This window comes from Pan troglodytes, chromosome 1, assembly GCF_028858775.2.
Source record: "Pan troglodytes isolate AG18354 chromosome 1, NHGRI_mPanTro3-v2.0_pri, whole genome shotgun sequence".
In the NCBI taxonomy this organism is placed as follows: Eukaryota; Metazoa; Chordata; class Mammalia; order Primates; family Hominidae; genus Pan; species Pan troglodytes.
This window is the reverse complement of record NC_072398.2, coordinates 27,141,078-27,160,739: the sequence shown is the minus strand read 5'-3', so window position 1 is coordinate 27,160,739 and position 19,662 is coordinate 27,141,078. Positions and strand designations below refer to the sequence as shown.

At 43.3% G+C, this 19,662-nt stretch overlaps 1 long non-coding RNA gene across 1 annotated transcript; it reads left to right on the top strand.

The window, feature by feature from the left end:
- Nucleotides 1-527: 527 nt before the first annotated feature.
- LOC129136066 (uncharacterized) lies at nt 528-19,283 on the top strand. The gene is made up of 3 exons (XR_008537352.1): nt 528-765; nt 17,184-17,327; nt 18,935-19,283. It is a non-coding gene; the product is annotated as an uncharacterized LOC129136066 (long non-coding RNA).
- Nucleotides 19,284-19,662: the final 379 nt, after the last annotated feature.

The window sequence follows — 19,662 nt, the reverse complement described above, 5'->3', positions numbered from 1 at the left end:
GTTTAGTTCTGTTACTTTCAGGGTAACAATATTATTAATCATCTCTACCACTAATTGAGTGTTAGCCACATGCACCTAGCACTGTGCTAAGCGCTTTATATGTACCATTTCATTGAATGCTTGTAATTACAATGTGAATTATTATTATTATTTATTATTAACCTTATTTTACAATGAGACAACTTATTGTCAGGCCTCTGAGCCCAAGCCAAGCCATCGCATCCCCTGTGACTTGTGCCCAGATGGCCTGAAGTAACTGAATAATCACAAAAGAAGGGAAAGACCCTGCCCGACCTTAACTGATGACATTCCACCATTGTGATTTGTTCCTGCCCCACCTTAACTGAGTGATTAACCCTGTGAATTTCCTTCTCCTGGCTCAGAAGCTCCCCCACTGAGCAGCTTGTGCCCCCACTCCCCCCCCCCAGCCCACCAGAGAACAACCCCCTTTGACTGTAATTTTCCATTACCTTCCCAAATCCTATAAAACGGCCCCACCTCTATCTCCCTTCGCTGACTCTCTTTTCGGACTCAGCCCGCCTGCACCCAGGTGAAATAAACAGCCATGTTGCTCACACAAAGCCTGTTTGGTGGTCTCTTCACACAGATGTGCATGAAATTTGGTGCGGTGACTCGGATCGGGGGACCTGCCTTAGGAAATCAATCCCCTGTCCTCCTGCTCTTTGCTCCGTGAGAAAGATCCACCTACGACCTCAGGTCCTCAGACCGACTAGCCCAAGAAACATCTCACCAATTTCAAATCTGGTAAGCGGCCTCTTTTTACTGTCTTCTCCAACCTTCCTCACTATCCCTCAACCTCTTTCTCCTTTCAATCTTGGTGCCACACTTCAATCTCTCCCTTCTGTTAATTTCAATTCCTTTCATTTTCTGGTAGAGACAAAGGAGACACGTTTTATCCGTGGACCCAAAACTCCGGAACCGGTCACGGACTGGGAAGGCAGCCTTCCCTTAGTGTTTAATCATTGCAGGGACGCCTCTCTGATTGTTCACCCACGTTTCAAAGGTGTCAGACCATGCAGGGACGCCTGCCTTGGTCCTTCACCCTTAGCGGCAAGTCCCACTTTTCTGGGGGAAGGGCAAGTACCCCAACCCCTTCTCTCCATGTCTCTACCCCTTCTCTGATTTTCTGGGGCAGGGGCAAGAACCCCTCAACCCCTTCTCCTTCACCCTTAGCAGCAAGTCCCGCTTTTCTGGGGGAGGGGCAAGTACCCGTCAACCCATTCTCCTTCACCCTTAGCGGTAAGTCCCACTTTTCTAAGGGGCAAGAACACCCAATCCCTTCTTTCCACACCCTGACCTCTTATCTCTGTGCCCCAATCCCTTATTTCTGCACCCTGACCTCTTATCTCTGTGCCCCAATCCCTTATTTCCATGCCCCAACCCTTTCTCTGCTTTTCTGGAGAGCAAGAAACCCCTACCCCTTCTCTGTGTCTCTACTCTTTTCTCTGGGCTTGCCTCCTTCACTATGGGCAAGCTTCCACCTTCCATTCCTCCTTCTTCTCCCTTAGCCTGTATTCTTAAGAACTTAAAACCTCTTCAACTCTCACCTGACCTAAAATCTAAGCATCTTATTTTCTTCCACAATGCCACTTGACCCCAGTACAAACTTGACAGTAGTTACAAATAGCCAGAAAATGGCACTTTCAATTTTTCCATCCTACAAGGTCTAAATAATTCTTGTCATAAAATGGGCAAATGGTCTGAGGTGCCTTATGTCCAGGCATTCTTTTACACATCAGTCCCTTCCTAGTCTCTGTGCCCAGTGCAACTCGTCCCAAATCTTCCTTCTTTCCCTCCCGCCTGTCCCCTCAGTACCAACCCCAAGCATCGCTGAGTCTTTCTAATCTTCCTTTTCTACAGACCCATCTGACCTCTCCCCTCCTCGCCAGGCCGAGCTAGGTCCCAATTCTTCCTAAGCCTCTGCTCTTCCACCCTATAATCTTTTTATCACCTCCCCTCCTCACACCTGGTCCGGCTTACAGTTTCATTCAGTGACTACCCCTCCCCCACCTGCCCAGCAATTTACTCTTAAAAAGGTGGCTGGAGCCAAAGGCATAGTCAAGGTGAATGCTCCTTTTTCTTTATCCCAAATCAGAAGCATTTAGGCTCTTTTTCATCAAATATAAAAACCGAGCCCAGTTCATGGCTCATTCGGCAGGAACCCTTAGATGCTTTACAGCCCTAGACCCTAAAAGGTCAAAAGGCCGTCTTATTCTCAGTATACATTTTATTACCCAATCTGCTCCCGACATTAAATAAAACTCCAAAAATTGGAATCTGGCCCTCAAACCCCACAACAGGACTTAATTAACCTCACTTTCAAGGTGTACAATAACAGAAAAAAGTTGCAACTCCTTGCCTCCACTGTGAGACAAACCCCAGCCACATCTCCAGCACACAAGAACTTCCAAACACCTGAACCGCAGTGGCCAGGGGTTCCTCCAAAACCTCCTCCCCCAGGAGTTTGCTACAAGTGCCAGAAATCTGACCACCAGGCCAAGGAATGCCTGGAGCCCAGGATTCTTGCTAAGCCGTGTCCCATCTCTGCGGGACCCCACTGGAAATCAGACTGTTCATCTCACCTGGCAGCCACTCCCAGAGCCCCTGGAACTCTGGCCCAAGGCTCTCTGACTGACTCCTTCTTGGCTTACAGGCTGAAGACTGACACTGCCCGATTGCCTCAGAAACCCCGTAGACCATCACGGATGCCGAGCTTCGGGTAACTCTCACAGTGGAAGGTAAGCCCGTCCCCTTCTTAATCAATACGGAGGCTACCCACTCCACATTACCTTCTTTTCAAGGGCCTGTTTCCCTTGCTTCCATTACTGTTGTGGGTATTGACGGCCAGGCTTCTAAACCTCTTAAAACTCCCCAACTCTGGTGCCAACTTAGACAATACTCTTTTAAGCACTCCTTTTTTAGTTATCCCCCCACCTGCCCAGTTCCCTTATTAGGCTGAGACACTTTAAATTATCTGCTTCCCTGACTATTCCTGGACTACAGCTATATCTCATTGCCGCCCTTCTTCCCAATCCAAAGCCTCCTTTGCGTCCTCCTCTTGTGTCCCCCCACCTTAACCCACAAGTATAAGATACTTCTACTCCCTCCTTGGTGACCGATCATGCACCCCTTACCATCTCATTAAAACCTAATCACCCTTACCCCACTCAACGCCAATATCCCATCCCGCAGCACGCTTTAAAAAGATTAACACCTGTTATCACTCGCCTGCTATAGCATGACCTTTTAAAGCCTATAAACTCTCCTTACAATTCCCCCATTTTACCTGTCCTAAAACCAGATAAACCTTACAAGTTAGTTCAGGATCTGCACCTTATCAACCAAATTGTTTTGCCTATCCCCCCTGTGGTGCCAAACCCATATACTCTCCTATCCTCAATACCTCCCTCCACTACCCATTATTCTGTTCTGGATCTCAAACATGCTTTCTTTACTATTCCTTTGCACCCTTCATCCCAGCCTTTCTTTGCTTTCACTTAGACTGACCCTGACACCCATTAGGCTCAGCAATTACCTGGGCTGTACTGCCGCAAGGCTTCACAGACAGACCCCATTTCAATCAAGCCCAAATTTCATCCTCATCTGTTACCTATCTCGGCATAATTCTCGTAAAAACACACTTGCTCTCCCTGCTGATCTTGTCCGATTAATCTCCCAAACCTCAATCCCTTACAAAACAACAACTCCTTTCCTTCCTAGGCATGGTTAGTGCGGTCAGAATTCTTACACAAGAGCCAGGACCACACCCTGTAGCTTTCTGTCCAAACAACTTGACCTTACTCTTTTAGCCTAGCCCTCATGTCTGTGTGCAGCAGCTGCCACTGCTTTCATAATTTTAGAGGCCCTCAAAATCACAGACTATGCTCAACTCACTCTCTACAGTTCTCATAACTTCCAAAATCTATTTTCTTCCTCATACCTGACGCATATACTTTCTGCTCCCTGGCTCCTTCAGCTGTACTCACATTTTGTTAAGTCCCACAATTACCATTGTTCCTGGCCCAGACTTCAATCCGGCCTCCCACATTATTCTAGATACCACACCTGACCCTCATGACTGCATCTCTCTGATCCACCTGATGTTCATCCCATTTCCCCACATTTCCTTCTTCCCTGTTTCTCACCCTGATCACGCTTGATTTATTGATGGCGGTTCCACCAGGCCTAATCACCACACACCAGCAAAGGCAGGCTATGCTATAGTACAAGCCACTAGCCCGCCTCTTAGAACCTTTCATTTCCTTTCCATTGTAGAAATCTATCCTCAAGGAAATAACTTCTCAGTGTTCCATCTGCTATTCTACTACTCCTCAATGATTATTCAGGCCCACTACCTTCTCTACACATCAAGCTCGAGGATTTGCCCCCACCCAGGACTGGCAAATTAGCTTTACTCAACTTGCCCCGAGTCACAAAAACTAAAATACCTCTTATTCTAAGTAGACAGTTTCACTAGTTAGGTAGAGGCCTTTCCTACAGGGTCTGAGAAGGCCACCACAGTCATTTCTTCCCTTCTGTCAGACATAATTCCTCAGTTTAGCCTTCCCACCTCTATACAGTCTGATAACAGACCAGCCTTTATTAGTCAAATCAGCCAAGCATTTTCTCAGGCTCTTAGTATTCAGTGACAGACTAATGGTCTATTAAAAACACACCTCACCAAGCTCAGCCACCAACTTAAAAAGAACTGGACAATACTTTTACCACTTTCCCTTCTCAGAAGTCAGACCTGTCCTCAGAATGCTACAAGGTACAGCCCATTTAAGCTCCTGTATAGACGCTCCTTTTTATTAGGCCCCAGTCTCATTCCAGACACCAGACCAACTTAGACTGTGCCCCCAAATAACTTGTCATCCATACTATCTTCTATCTAGTCATACTCCTATTCACTGTTCTCAACTACTCATACATGCCCTGCTCTTGTTTACACTGCCGGTTTACACTGTTTCTCCAAGCCATCACAGCTGATATCTCCTGGTGCTATCCCCAAACTGCCACTCTTAACTCTTGAAGTAAATAAATAATCTTTGCTGGCAGGACTATGCTGAACCTCCTTAGGCACTCTCTAATTAGATGTCCTAGGTCCTCCCAATTCTTAGTCCTTTTATACCTGTTTTTCTCCTTCTCTTATTCCATTTAGTTTTTCAATTCATACAAAACCGTATCCAGGCCATCACCCATCACTCTATATGACAAATGTTTCTTCTAACAACCCCACAATATCACCCCTTACCACAAGACCTCCCTTCAGCTTAATCTCTCCCACTCTAAGTTCCCACGCCGCCCCAATCCCGCTTGAAGCAGCCCTGAGAAACATCACCCATTCTCTCTCCATACCACCCCCCCAAAATTTTCACCGCCCCAACACTTCAACACTATTTTGTTTTATTTTTCTTATTAATATAAGAAGGCAGGAATGTCAGGCCTCTGAACCCAAGCCAAGCCATCACATCCCCTGTGACTTGCACGTATGCACCCAGATGGCCTGAAGTTACTGAAGAATCACAAAAGAAGTGAAAAGGCCCTGCCCCGCCTTAACTGATGACATTCCACCATTGTGATTTGTTCCTGCCCCACCTTAACTGAGTGATTAACCCTGTGAATTTCCTTCTCCTGGCTCAGAAGCTCCCCCACTGATCAGCTTGTGACCTCCGCCCCTGCCCACCAGAGAACAAACCCCCTTTGACTGTAATTTTCCATTACCTTCCCAAATCCTATAAAACGGCCCCACCCCTATCTCCCTTCGCTGACTCTTTTCGGACTCAGCCCGCCTGCACCCAGGTGAAATAAACAGCCATGTTGCTCACACAAAGCCTGTTTGGTGGTCTCTTCACATGGATGCGCAAGAAACTTATAAAGGAGGAAATTTATAAATAAAAACTTGTAATTTATAAATGAAACTTGTAAATGAGGTCATTTGTAAATGAGAAAAGGCTTATAATGGGAGTATCAGGGCTCTGTGCCTCCATTAAACATCTGAATCTAAAGTAAAATTTATCTTCTTAAGCGAAAAATAAATTAACAACACAAATTAACATGGATGAGGGGGTCAGAAATGTTTATGATCAGGCAAGAAAAGAGCTAAAATGTTCAGGGTGGTATGGAAGAATTAAGTAAATGCTTCTGGAAATCCACGTGGGTAGCTGGAAATCACTGATCTAAACCAGGATGGTGAGAGTAAGGTAAGTGATCTCTAGCCCTTGAGGACTAAACTCTGATTTTTTTTTTTTTATCTTGCCCGAATTCCTATCTAAGGGGTCTGGGGAGTCATGCCCTACAAATCATAAATTCTCATTAGATGAGTTTTATTTAACCCCATATATAATGATTTACTTTCCAACCTGACTCTGGCATAACATTAGGAGACAAAGATAAAATCAAAATATTTTACCCCAAAACATGTTTCTTTGCCATATTTTGAAATGGCCCTGCAAAACTTTTCTTTGTAGGGGAAAATTTGCATCTGTAAAGAATCTCTATTGACATAGCTACATCTTTTTCTTCCAGACTCTCCCAATCCTAAAGAGATTAACTAAAATCTGAATAGGAAACATTTGTCACCTATTGTCTCTAAGGACAGCCACTATAACACTTCAAAAAGACTTTGGTCTCCACAGTCTTTATCTTAACCAGAACATTCCCTTTCTATCTATCCCAGGTCTTCAGACAAACTCAATCCTCAACCAGAAAATATTTAAATTCACCTATAGCCTGGAGGCCCCCCACCTTTGAGCTCTTCCACCTCGATGGACCAAACCAATGCATTTCTTAAATGTATTTGATTGATGTCTCATGCCTCTCTAAAATGTATAGAAACAAGCTGCGCCCAGACTACCTTGGGCACAGGTTCTCAGGACCTCCTGAGGGCTGTGTCTCAGTCCATGGTCATTCATATTTGGCTCAGAATAAACCTCTTCAAATACTTTACAGAGTTCTACTCTTTTCGTCAACACCCTGTAGATCATCTCCCACCTAGAGCTGGCCTCTCCAAGTTTTTGTGGAGGGCCAGGAAGCATTGGTTGGAGAGGAGAGGAGAGCAGAGAGGGGGTGGTTTGTGGCCTAGAGCAAAACTGGAGCTCCTATCTTTGAATGCAAAATACAATGTTGGATCTTTTAGTCCATCTGTGAATCTATATTAAGCAATTGGTGAACGTATTTTAATATATTTGTTATTAAAGTTTTATACAAGCATATTTCACTGACTTTACATACGAAGTGCTTATATTTTAACATCTCTTGATGATGTCATAATTATAATTGGCAGCATCTTTTCATTTTTACTAGTACCTATTTTCATGCGCATCTGTGTGAAGAGACCACCAAACAGGCTTTGTGTGAGCAACATGGCTGTTTATTTCACCTGGGTACAGGCGGGCTGAGTCTGAAAAGAGAGTCAGCGAAGGGAGATAAGGGTGGGGCCGTTTTATAGGATTTGGGTAGGTAAAGGAAAATTACAGTCAAAGGGGGTTTGTTCTCTGGTGGGCAGGAGTGGGGGTCGCAAGGTGCTCAGTGGGGGTGCTTTTTGAGCCAGGAAAAGGACTTTCACAAGGTAATGTCATCAGTTAGGGCAAGGATGGGCCATTTACACTTCTTTTGTGGTGGAATGTCACCAGTTAAGGTGGGGCAGGGCATATTCACTTCTTTTGTGATTCTTCAGTTACTTCAGGCCATCTGGGCGTATAAGTGCAAGTCACAGGGGATGTGATGGCTTGGCTTGGGCTCAGAGGCCTGACATTCCTGCCTTCTTATATTAATAAGAAAAATAAAATAGTGTTGAAGTTTTGGGGCGGCAAAAATTTTTGGGGGGTGGTATGGAGAGAGAATGGGTGATGTTTCTCAGGGCTGCTTCAAGCGGGATTAGGGGCGGTGTGGGAATCTAGAGTGGGAGAGATTAAGCTGAAGGGAGGTCTTGTGGTAAGGGGTGATATTGTGGGGATGTTAGAAGAAACATTTGTCGTATAGAATGATTGGTGATGGCCTGGATACGGTTTTGTATGAATTGAAAAACTAAATGGAATAAGACAAGGAGAAAAACAGGTATAAAAGGTCTAAGAATTGGGGCGACTCAGGATATCTGATTAGAGAGTGCTTAAGGAGATTCGTCATAGTCCTGCCAGCAATGATTATTTATTTACTTCAAGAGTTAAGAGTGGCAGTTTGGGGATAGCACCAGGAGATATCAGCTGTGATGGCTTGGAAAAACAGTGTAAACCGGCAGTGTAAACAAGAGCAGGGCATGTATGAGTAGCTGAGAACGGTGAATAGGAGTATGACTAGACAGAAAATAGTAGGGATGACAAGTTTTTTTTGCGGGGGGGCACAGTCTAAGTTGGTCTGGTGTCTGGAATGAGACTGGGGCCTAATAAATAGGAGCGTCTATACAGGAGCTTAAATGGGCTGTACCCTGTAGCATTCCAAGGACAGGCCAGAATTCTGAGAAGGGGAAGTGGTAAAAGTATTGTCTAGTCCTTTTTAAGTTGGTGGCTGAGCTCGGTGAGGTGTGTTTTTAAAAGACCTTTAGTCCATTCTACTTTTCGTGAAGACAGAGGACCATAAGGGATATAAAGGTTTCACTGAATACTAAGAGCCTGAAAAACTGCTTGGCTGATTTGACTAATAAAGACTCATCTGTTATCAGACTGTATTGAGGTGGGAAGGCTAAACTGAGGAATTATGTCTGACAGAAGGGAAGAAATGACTGCGGTGGCCTTCTCAGACCCTGTAGGAAAGGCCTTTACTTATTCAGTGAAAGTGTCTATTTAGACTAAGAGGTATTTTAGTTTCCTGACTCAGGCATGTTGAGTAAAGCTAATTTGCCAGTCCTGGGTGGGGGCAAATCCTCGAGCTTGATGTGTAGTGAAGGGAGGGGGCCTGAATAATCCCTGAGGAGTAGTAGAATAGCAGATGGAACACTGAGAAGTTATTTCCTTGAGGACAGATTTCCATGATGGAAAGGAAATGAGAGGTTCTAAGAGGTGGGCTAGTGGCTTGTACTATAGCATAGCCTGCCTTTGCTGGTGTGTGGCGATTAGGCCTGGTGGAACCGCCAGCAATAAATCAAGTGTGATCAGAGTGAGGAACAAGAAAGAAGGAAATTTGGGGAAATGGGGTGAATGTCAGGTGGATCAGAGAGATACAGTCATGAGGGTCAGGTGTGGTATCAGGAATAATGTGGGAGGCTGGATTGAAGTCCGGGCCAGGAACAATGGTAATTGTGGGAGACTCAACAAAGAGTGAGTATAGCTGAAGGAGCCGGGAAGCAGAAAGTATATGCATCAGGTATGAGGAAGAAAATAGATTTTGGAAGTTATGTGAACTGTAGAGAGTGAGTTGAGCATAGTTTGTGATTTTGAGGGCCTCTAAAAGTATTAAAGCAGTGGCAGCCACTGCACGCAGACATGAGGGCTAGGCTAAAAGAGTAAGGTCAAGTTGTTTGGACAGAAAGGCTACAGGGTGTGGTCCTGGCTCTTGTGTAAGAATTCTGACCGCACTAACTATGCCTAGGAAGGAAAGGAGTTGTTGTTTTGTAAGGATTGAGGTTTGGGAGATTAATCGGACACGATCAGCAGGGAAAGCATGTACGTTTTTATGAGAATTATACCAAAATAGGTAACAGATGAGGATGAAATTTGGGCTTGACTAAAGTAATGGGGTCTGTCTGTGAAGCCTTGCAGCAGTACAGCCTAGGTAATTTGCTGAGCCTAATGGGTCTCAGGGTCAGTCTAAGCGAAAGCAAAGAGAGGCTGGGACAAGGGGTGCAGGGGAATAGTGAAAAAAGCATCTTTAAGATCAAGCACGGAATAGTGAGTTGTGGAGGAAGTTATTGAGGACAAAAGAGTGTACGGGGTTGGGCACCACAGGGGGGATAGGCAAAACAATTTGGTTGATAAGGCGCAGATCCTGAACTAACTTGTAAGCCTTGTCTGGTTTTAGGACAGGTAAAATGGGGGAATCGTAAGGAGAGTTTATAGGCTTTAAAAGGCCATGCTGTAGCAGGCGAGTGATAACAGGTGTTAATCTTTTTAAAGCTTGCTGCGGGATGGGATATTGGCGTTGAGTGGGGTAAGGGTGATTAGGTTTTAATGAGATGGTAAGGGGTGCATGATAGGTCACCAAGGAGGGAGTAGAGGTATCTTATACTTGTGGGTTAAGGTGGGGGGATACAAGAGGAGGACGCAAAGGAGGCTTTGGATTGGGAAGAAGGGCGGCAATGAGATATAGCTGTAGTCCAGGAATAGTCAGGGAAGCAGATAATTTAGTTAAAGTGTCTCAGCCTAATAAGAGAACTGGGCAGGTGGGGATAACTAAAAAGGAGTGCTTAAAAGAGTATTGTCAAAGTTAGCACCAGAGTTGGGGAGTTTTAAGAGGTTTAGAAGCCTAGCTGTCAACACCCACAACAGTTATGAAGGCAAAGGAAACAGGCCCTTGAAAAGAAGGTAATGTGGAGTGGGTAGCCTCCATATTGATTAAGAAGGGGACGGGCTTACCTTCCACTGTGAGAGTTACCTGAAGCTCGGCGTCCGTGATGGTCTACGGCGTTTCCGAGGCGATCGGGCAGTGTCAGTCTTCAGCCGCTAAGCCGAGAAGATCTGGGAAGGAGCCAGTCAGAAAGCCTTGGGCCAGAGTTCCAGGGGCTCTGGGAGTGGCTGCCAGGTGAGTTGAACAGTCCGATTTCCAGTGGGGTCCCGCACAGATGGGACGCGGCTTAGGAGGAATCCTGGGCTGTGGGCATTCCTTGGCCTGGTGGCCAGATTTCTGGCACTTGTAGCAAGCTCCTAGGGGAGGAGGTTCTGGAGGAACGCCTGGCTGCTGCGGTTCAGGCGTTTGGAAGTTCTTGTGTGCTGGAGATGTGGCTGGGGTTTGTCTCACAGTGGAGGCAAGGAATTGCAACTTTTTTCTGTTATTGCACACCTTGAAGGTGAGGTTAATTAAGTCCTGTTGTGGGGTTTGAGGGTCAGATTCCAATTTTTGGAGTTTTATTTAATGTCAGGAGCAGATTGGGTAATAAAATGTATATTGAGAATAAGACGGCCTTTTGACCTTTTAGGGTCTAGGGCTGTAAAGCATCTCAGGGTTGCTGCCAAACGAGCCATGAACTGGGCTGGATTTTTATATTTGATGAAAAAGAGCCTAAACGCTTTTGATTTGGGATAAAGAAAAAGGAGCATTAATGTTGACTATGCCTTTGGCTCCAGTCACATTTTTAAGAGTAAATTGCTGGGCAGGTGGGGGAGGGCTATTCACGGAACAAAACTGTAAGCCAGACCAGGTGTGAGGAGGGGAGGTGATAAAAAGAGTATAGGGTGGAGGAGCAGAGGCTGAGGAAGAATTGGGACCTAGCTCGGCCTGGTGAGGAGCAGCCTGGGGAGGAAGGGAGAGGTCAGATGGGTCTGTAGAAAAGGAAGATTAGAAAGACTCAGTGACGCTTGGGGTTGGTACTGAGGGGACAGGCGGGAGGGAAAGAAGGAAGATTTGGGATGAGTTGCACTGGGCACAGAGACTAGGAAGGGACTGATGTTTAAAAGAATGCCTGGACGTCAGGCACCTCAGACCATTTGCCTATTTTACAAGAATTATTTAGATTTTGCAGGATGGAAAAATTCAAAGTGCCATTATCTGGCTATTTGGAACTACTGTCGAGTTTGCATTGGGGTCAAGCGGCATTGCAGAAGAATAAGGCATTTAGGTTTTAGGTCAGGTGTGAGTTGAAGAGGTTTTAAGTTTTTGAGAATACAGGCCAAGGGAGTAGAAGGAGGAATGGAGGGTGGAAGGTTGCCCATAGTGAAGGAAGCAAGCCTAGAGAAAAGAGAGAGTAGAGATATGGAGGGAAGGGGTTTGGGGGTTCTTACCTTCCAGAAAAGTGGGAAAAGGGGTTGGGGTGCAGAGATAAGAGGTCAGGGTGCAGAAATAAGGGATTGGGGTACAAAGATATAAGAGGTTGGGGCGTGGAAATAAGGGATTGGGGTGCAGAGATAGGTTGGGGCACGGGAATAAGGGATTGGGGCACAGAGATAAGAGGTTGGGGCATGGAAATAAAGGATTGGGGGTTCTTGCCCCATAGAAAAGCGGGACTTGCCGCTAAGGGTGAAGGAGAAGGGGTTGAGGGGTACTTGCCCCTCTCCCAGAAAAGCAGAGAAGGGGTAGAGACATGGAGAGAAGGGGCTGGGGTACTTGCCCCTTCCCCAGAAAAGTGGGACTTGCCACTAAGGGTGAAGGACCAAGGCAGGCGTCCCTGCATGGTCTGACACCCTTGAAACGTGGGTGTATAATCAGAGAGGCGTCCCTGCAATGATTAAACACCAAGGGAAGGCTGCCTTCCCAGTCCGTGACCGGTTCCGGAGTTTTGGGTCCACGGATAAAACGTGTCTCCTTTGTCTCTCCCAGAAAATGAAAGGAATTGAAATTAAGAGAAGGGAAAGATTGAAGAGTGGAAAGGATAAAGTGGTTGAGGGACAGTGAGAGAGGTTGGAGAAGAGAGTAAGAAGAGTCTGCTTACCTGATTTAAAATTGGTGAGATGTTCCTTGGGCTAGTCGGTCTGAGGACCTGAGGGTCGTAGGTGGATCTTTCTCACGGAGCAAAGAACAGGAGTACAGGGGATTGATCTCCCAAGGGAGGTCCCCCAATCCAAGTCACAGCACCAAATTTCATGTGCGTCTGTGTGAAGAGACCACCAAATAGGCTTTGTGTGAGCAACATGGCTGTTTATTTCACCTGGGTGCAGGCGGGCTGAGTCCGAAAAGAGAGTCAATGAAGGGAGATAAGGGTGGGGCCATTTTATAGGATTTGGGTAGGTAAAGGAAAAGTATAGTCAAAGGGGGTTTGTTCTCTGGCGGGCAGGAGTGGGGGTCGCAAGGAGCTCAGTGGGGGTGCTTTTTGAGCCAGGATGAGCCAGGAAAAGGACTTCAAGGTAATGTCATCAGTTAAGGCAAGGACCGGCCATTTACACTTCTTTTGTGGTGGAATGTCATCAGTTAAGGTGGGGACAGGGCGTATTCACTTCTTTTGTGATTCTTCAGTTACTTCAGACCATCTGGGCGTATAAGTGCAAGTCACAGGGGATGTGATGGCTTGGCTTGGGCTCAGAGGCCTGACACCTATGATGATGATGGCATCTTATTCAATATCTACTATATAATAATTGAAATCTCTAAATGAAAGCCAAGGGTTTGGAAGAATTGATGTCCTTTATTACTAAGGAGTAATAGACATGGAGACATCTGATACATCATGGCGTGTGTGTGTGTGTGTGTGTGTGTGTGTGTGTGTGTGGTTGGGAGTGTGGGTGGTTAAGTATATGCACATACGCTTATTGGGTAATGGAAGGGACAGGTCATGGGAAAGGGAGATGCAGAATCCAACTTGGGTAAATTTGTTTTTTTCTAAGGTAGTCCAGCAGATAATTCAGTGAGAACATATTTTGAGTGACACCTACAGTGAGTATTTGCAGTGGGATCAAACAATCAAATAAAGAATTAAATAGAAAGCAGCACAGAGTGATTTTTTAAAACATGCCTTTGAAACAGTGAACAACATAGTAAAGCAGAATTAAAGCAAATGAGGCTCATCTAGCTTGCTTTTCTCAACAAAATTGGAGTAATTAAGTACAAAGGTAGTATGATAAGAAATTACATGAAAATAGGCAGGTACAGACCAAAATTGCTTCCCCAGAATTCTTTCTCAGACTCCTACTACCTTGCACTTTTCTGCTCCCCAGCCTCTCTCTCTCCCTAACCTAACTTTTCTGCTAAATATTTTCTGACTTTTGTCTCCCTCCTGTGCCTATACATTTTTGTAGCTTTTCTGAGCTCAGGCTTCAGCTCTTTTTTTCCTTCAGTAGAGACATGGTACCCGGAGACACCATATCCTATGCAGCCCAAAGCTTGGTGTTATCATTGGCCAGCTGTGGGTTCTAGTCAAGTTATTAAGTCTCTCTGAGTGTCACCTGTCCCATCTTTTAAAATGAGTAAAATAATACCTACCTTAAAAGGTTTTAATGAAGTTTAGAGATAGTCCTTCTAAAATTCCTGCCGCCAGGTGGCTGCTTCCTAAAATAGAGCCCTAGGTATCAATAAGCCTTTAATCCCTTCATCTAAAACCCTTTGCTAACCTTAAGTATAATTTTTCCTTCCTTTCACAACACTACAGTATTGTATTTTTACTTTTTTAACTGTGATAAACTACACATAACATAAAATTTACCATCTTAATCTTTTTTTTTTTTTTTTTTTTTTTTTTGAGACGGAGTCTCACTCTGTCACCAGGCTGGAGTGCAGTGGTGTGATCTCAGCTCACTGCAACCTCTGCCTCCTAGGTTCAAGCGATTCTCCTGCCTCAGTCTCCTGAGTGGCTGGGACTATAGGCACATGCCACCATGCCCAGCTAAGTTTTGTATTTTTTAGTAGAGATGGGGTTTCACCATGTTGGCCAGGATGGTCTCGATCTCTTGACCTCGCGATCCTCCTGCCTCGGCCTCCCAAAGTGCTGGGATTACAGGCATGAGTCACCATGCCTGGCCCATCTTAACCATTTTTAAGTGTGCAGTTCAGTAGTGTTAAGTATATTTACATTGGTGAGCAACCAAGCTCCAGAACTTTTTCATGTTGCAAATCTGAAACTCCATACTAAGAAAATAACAATTTCCTATTCTCCCCCACCAACTCCAAGGCTTTGGCAACCACCATTCTACTTTCTGTTTCTATGAATTTGACTACTCTAGGTACCTCATGTAAGCCAATTTACATAACTTTTGTCTTTTTGTAACTGACATATTTCACTAAGCATAATGTCCTTAAGGTTGATTCTTGTTGTAGCATGTGTCAGAATTTCCTTCCTTTTTAAGGCTGAATAATATTCTGTCTGTATGCATAGACCACATTTTGTTTATCCATTCATCTTCATTGGATATTTGGGTTGCTTCCATCTTTTGACTGTTGCGAATAATGCTGTTATGAACACAGGTGTACAAACCTTTTGAGAGCCAGGTGCAGTGGCTCACACCTGCAATCCTAGCAATTTGGGAGGCAGAAGGATTCCTTGAGCACAGGAGTTTGAGACCAGCCTAGGCAACAAAGTGAGACCCTATCTCTACAAATAATAATAATAATAATAATAATAATAATAATAATAAATAGCTTGGCATGTTGGCATATCGCAATTACTAGGAAGGCTGAGGTGGGAGGATAGTTTGACCAGAAGAGGTCACACCACTACACTCCAGCCTGGGTGACACAATGAGACCCTAACTGAAAAAATAAAAATAAAACTAATCTCTTTGAGACCCTACTTTCAATTATTTTGGGTATATACCCAGAAGTGGAATTGCTGAATTATATGGTAATTCAACATTTAATGTTTGGGGGAATGGTCATACTCTTTCCTGTAGAAGCTGTGCCATTTTGCATTTCCACCAATAGTGCGCAAGGGTTCCTATTTTCTACATCCCTGCCGGCACTTGTTTTCTTTTTCTTTCTTTCTTTTTTTTTTTAATAGTAGCAATCCTAATGAGTATGAAGAAGTCTCACTGTGGTTTTGATCTGCATTTCCCTAATGCTTTGTGATGTTGAGCATCTTTTTATGTGGTTGTTAAACATTACTATATTTTTAAAGTTTTATATTTAGTTTTAACACCATCACTTCAAATAAAAAGTATTTTTGAATGCATTCACTTTAATTCCTCAAATTTCCTCTCCCAAATTACTTATTTTTAGTTCATTTCTTGCTTACTCAGACTAGAAACTTGACCATCATTTTCATCATCTATTATACTGAATGACTCTTCAAGTCCTCACATTTCTGTTTTTGTGATGATTCTTACACACATTTTCCCCCAGTTGGGCTGTCACCTACCTCATCCAGAAGCTATTTCCTCACACTTAGACACTGCAATGGCTTCCTATGCACCATGACTTATTTTTCTCTACCAACTCCTATTCATCTTGAACACTGCTGCCAAATTAATCTGTCTTTAATATACCACATTTATTCTGAAATTAGTGTAATGAAGAAATTGTGATAACTATTGCATACTCCAGAGGTTCTTAGATTTGTCTCCCATGGAATGTTTGTCTTCCCCAAAGCAGAAGTATTCTGTTGATAAAATTAAGTAATGGTAGCCTTTTTCTAAATCATAGAAAAATTAAATTCACGGCTAATTTCTTTTCAATTTTAGGCTTTTCTCCTACTTTTATTTATTTAGTCTTCTACACTTGCCATTGTTTGATTGGTGGCAGCTCCTGGCAGATAACATTATAAGAATATACATATATATATATATATATGAAATTAATTGAAAAGCTCGGAAGTCATTAATCATATCTAGTTGGGCAGCTTGGGGTTTTTGCCACTGTCATCATAGCTATTTATTTTGTTAATAAAAATATGTGTATAGTTTCCTACTAGATAAATATATGAATACTATAGTCATATTTTCAGCTGAGAAAATTTTTACACTTCATAAGGAACTAAAAGTATCTACATTAGTAATCCCTAATACTAACATGACTCTCAGGTTCTCTGTAATCTGACAAATTTGAAAACCAGTGATCCAGTAATTGATTCTGGACTCCTCAACTTCTAAAGGCAGTCTCCCTAAAGGGATATCCTAACGATGTTTATGATTTTCACATTTTGAGAGGGTGAGGAAAGGGGGGAAGCAGGTATTGCCAATGTTGGGAGATGATTTTCCACAGAATTTTCTTATAAGAATCTGCCCTTGGAAAATAAAAGGAAGTCACAGGCATTATGTTCAGGGTTAGATATTGAATATAATTTTACAAACAACGTATGACCAATTAGAGAAGGGTCTGTTATGGCCTGTAAGATCCTAGGAGACATCTGTTTCAATTTGTGTGTATCTCACATAAGATAAAGCAAATGAGACAATGTTATTACCTTCCATCCCCTATCCATCTGCTGATACTAGGGAATGAGCCAACTGATGACCCCACCGTCCTGATGTCATAGCATAGGACAAGGTGGGTCAGTCTTGAGCCAGCTTTGCATGCATGCGTGGAAAAAGGTGACCCCAGTTACTGGCTTGGATGGCTTTACAGTTATATTTTTCTCATACAATAAGCAAAAATTTTACAAATTTTGTTTGAAGACCACAACCAATATTCTTGAACTCTCTCCCTGAATAAAGACCTTTGCAAGAGGGTCCAAGACATTTGCATCATCATTCAGTGAGACCTGTAAACACAGCATCTGCCTTTGACCACATCCATCTGGAAGAACCTGAGAGATAATCCATTTTATGAAATTTTCCCTACCCTGAAATGGGAGAATGGTAGGTAAAGTAGTGGCAATCCCTTCTTCCTTTTCCTTCCGTGTGTGTGTGTGTGTGTGTGTGTGTGTGTGTGTGATGTAAAGAATGCACACTTCAGGTAAAATATATGAGCAGCTAGGGAAGATTTGGATTATTCAGCTCATAAAACATTCCACATCATCCTCCAAGGTGTACACTTCCTCCATATCTAAACTTTCACTATCCCCAACATTCACTCCAGCTAAGCCAATCTCCTCCTTGTCCCTGGAACACATGACAACTCTCTACCACACCACCTCCATGCCTTTGCTCATGCTGTGTCTACACCAGGGATCGTATCCCAGCCCTCCCTCCCCTCTGCCTCCCCAAATCCCATATATCCTTCCGCCAGAAAAACTTACTTGTATTATTCCAGTCCTCACATATCTCACTATTTCGAAAAAGTCCCTCTGTATTCAGAGCTACTCCTTTATTGTGCCAACACAGCATCATTCCATATTAACTGATTCATTCATTAACCACTATTTAGTGGTTGCCAGCCATTTCCAAATAATTCTGCTAAATTCTCAGTTTTTACTGTGCTCAAGCAGATAAGTAGACAAATAAGTATGACATAGACTAGAAAGTGAACATACATGAAAAAGCTGTGGCCATTCAGAAAAGAAGGGAATGAACTCTAACTGGAAGGATCAGGAAAGACTTTGTGGAGGTGACTTTTGTGGTGGGAATTAAAGGATAGGAATATTTGGAGGTAAAGAGTAGGGAATTCCAAACTCAGGAAACTGTCTGCAGGATGCATCTTGCTGGCAATACTTTGCTACAAAGCTGCCTGAAGAGGTGTCAAGGAAAGCTGCTGGCTGCTAGGTGCTGCTGGCTGCCATTTGCAGTGAAATCTGTATACTAGAAAAGCTACCTGTATTGTAGGAACCAAGTTCTGGAGAAGCTCCTGGGCTGCTAGAACTGGGTGCTGGAGAAACCAGGTATGCTGAAGGAGGTTGATGAAACAAACACACTGGAATCAGAAAGAGAATCCCCTTCCTCCTGCAGTATTCCACCAATACCTTCTACTGACAAAGCTTAACATTATGTCACCTGACTTAGAAGAAATATTTGCAGGGTCCAGCTGCATTATCCACAGAATAGTGAATGAAGGATGGAGTTGGAGCTGAAAGAAAATAAGCTGACAACTGGCACAGTAAAGTATTTGGCTCCACCATCTCTACGTACACCCTTCTATACATATTTACACTTCTGTGCAACAGTGAAACAACTCTATATTTCACCTAAAAAGATACAGCTGTCTTAAAATGTAAAGAAGTCCTCAGCTTTGCTTTACAATGAGGAGATGCACAGTCTCCGTTGTCATTATTTCCATCATTGGCTATATATTAAATATTTCTAAAATCCTGTCACAGTCTCTGTTACCTAAAAATAAATTTGTAAAATTAACTCCTAAGAACTTATATGTAAAATAAAAATAATAAGAAAATGTTAGCTTATATGAGGGGTCTTCAAAAAGTTCACGGAAAATGTGTATTTTATATATATATAAAAATAGATGTGTGGATTTCAAACATTTTCGGCACAAAAGTAAACTCGTGCTAACTTGTTATAACATGCCTGAACAGAATCTAATTTGAAGCACTGAGAAGGATAAGGCATCCATTTGAAAAGGACTCCTATATTGCAACATGAATTCTGCTAAAATTGAAGCAAGAACAAACATCAAATTTATGATGAAGTTTGGGTAGAAGAATGATGAAATTAGTGATGCTTTATAAAAAGTTTATTGGGACAATACCCCAAATGAATCAGCAGTTTAAAAATGGATAACTTATTTTAAGAAGAAACAAGATGATGTTGAAGATGAAGCCTGCAACGGCAGACCATCTACATCAATTTGGAAGGAAAAAAGTAATCTTGTTCATGCCCTAACGGAGGAAGACTGACAATTAACAGCACTGACAATAGCCAACAATGTAGACAGCTGGTTCACCTTACACAATTCTGAGTGAAAAATTAAAATTGAGCAAACTTTCCACTCAATGAGTGCCAAAACTGTTGTACCCAGGTTAGCTGCAAATAACAGCAGAACTTTCAGTTGAAATTTTAAACAAGTGGGATCAAGATCCTGTAGCAGTTCCTTGAAGAATTGTAACAGGAGATGAAACATGACTTTACAATATGATCCCAAAGACATAATCAAAGCATAATCAAAGCAATGACTGCCAAGAGGTGGAAATGGTCAAGTCACAACAAAAGCAGATGAGCAATGAGCAAAGGTCATGGCAAAGTTTTTTGGTGATGTTCAAGGTGTTTTACTTGTTGACTTTCTGGAGGGCCAAAAAACAATAAC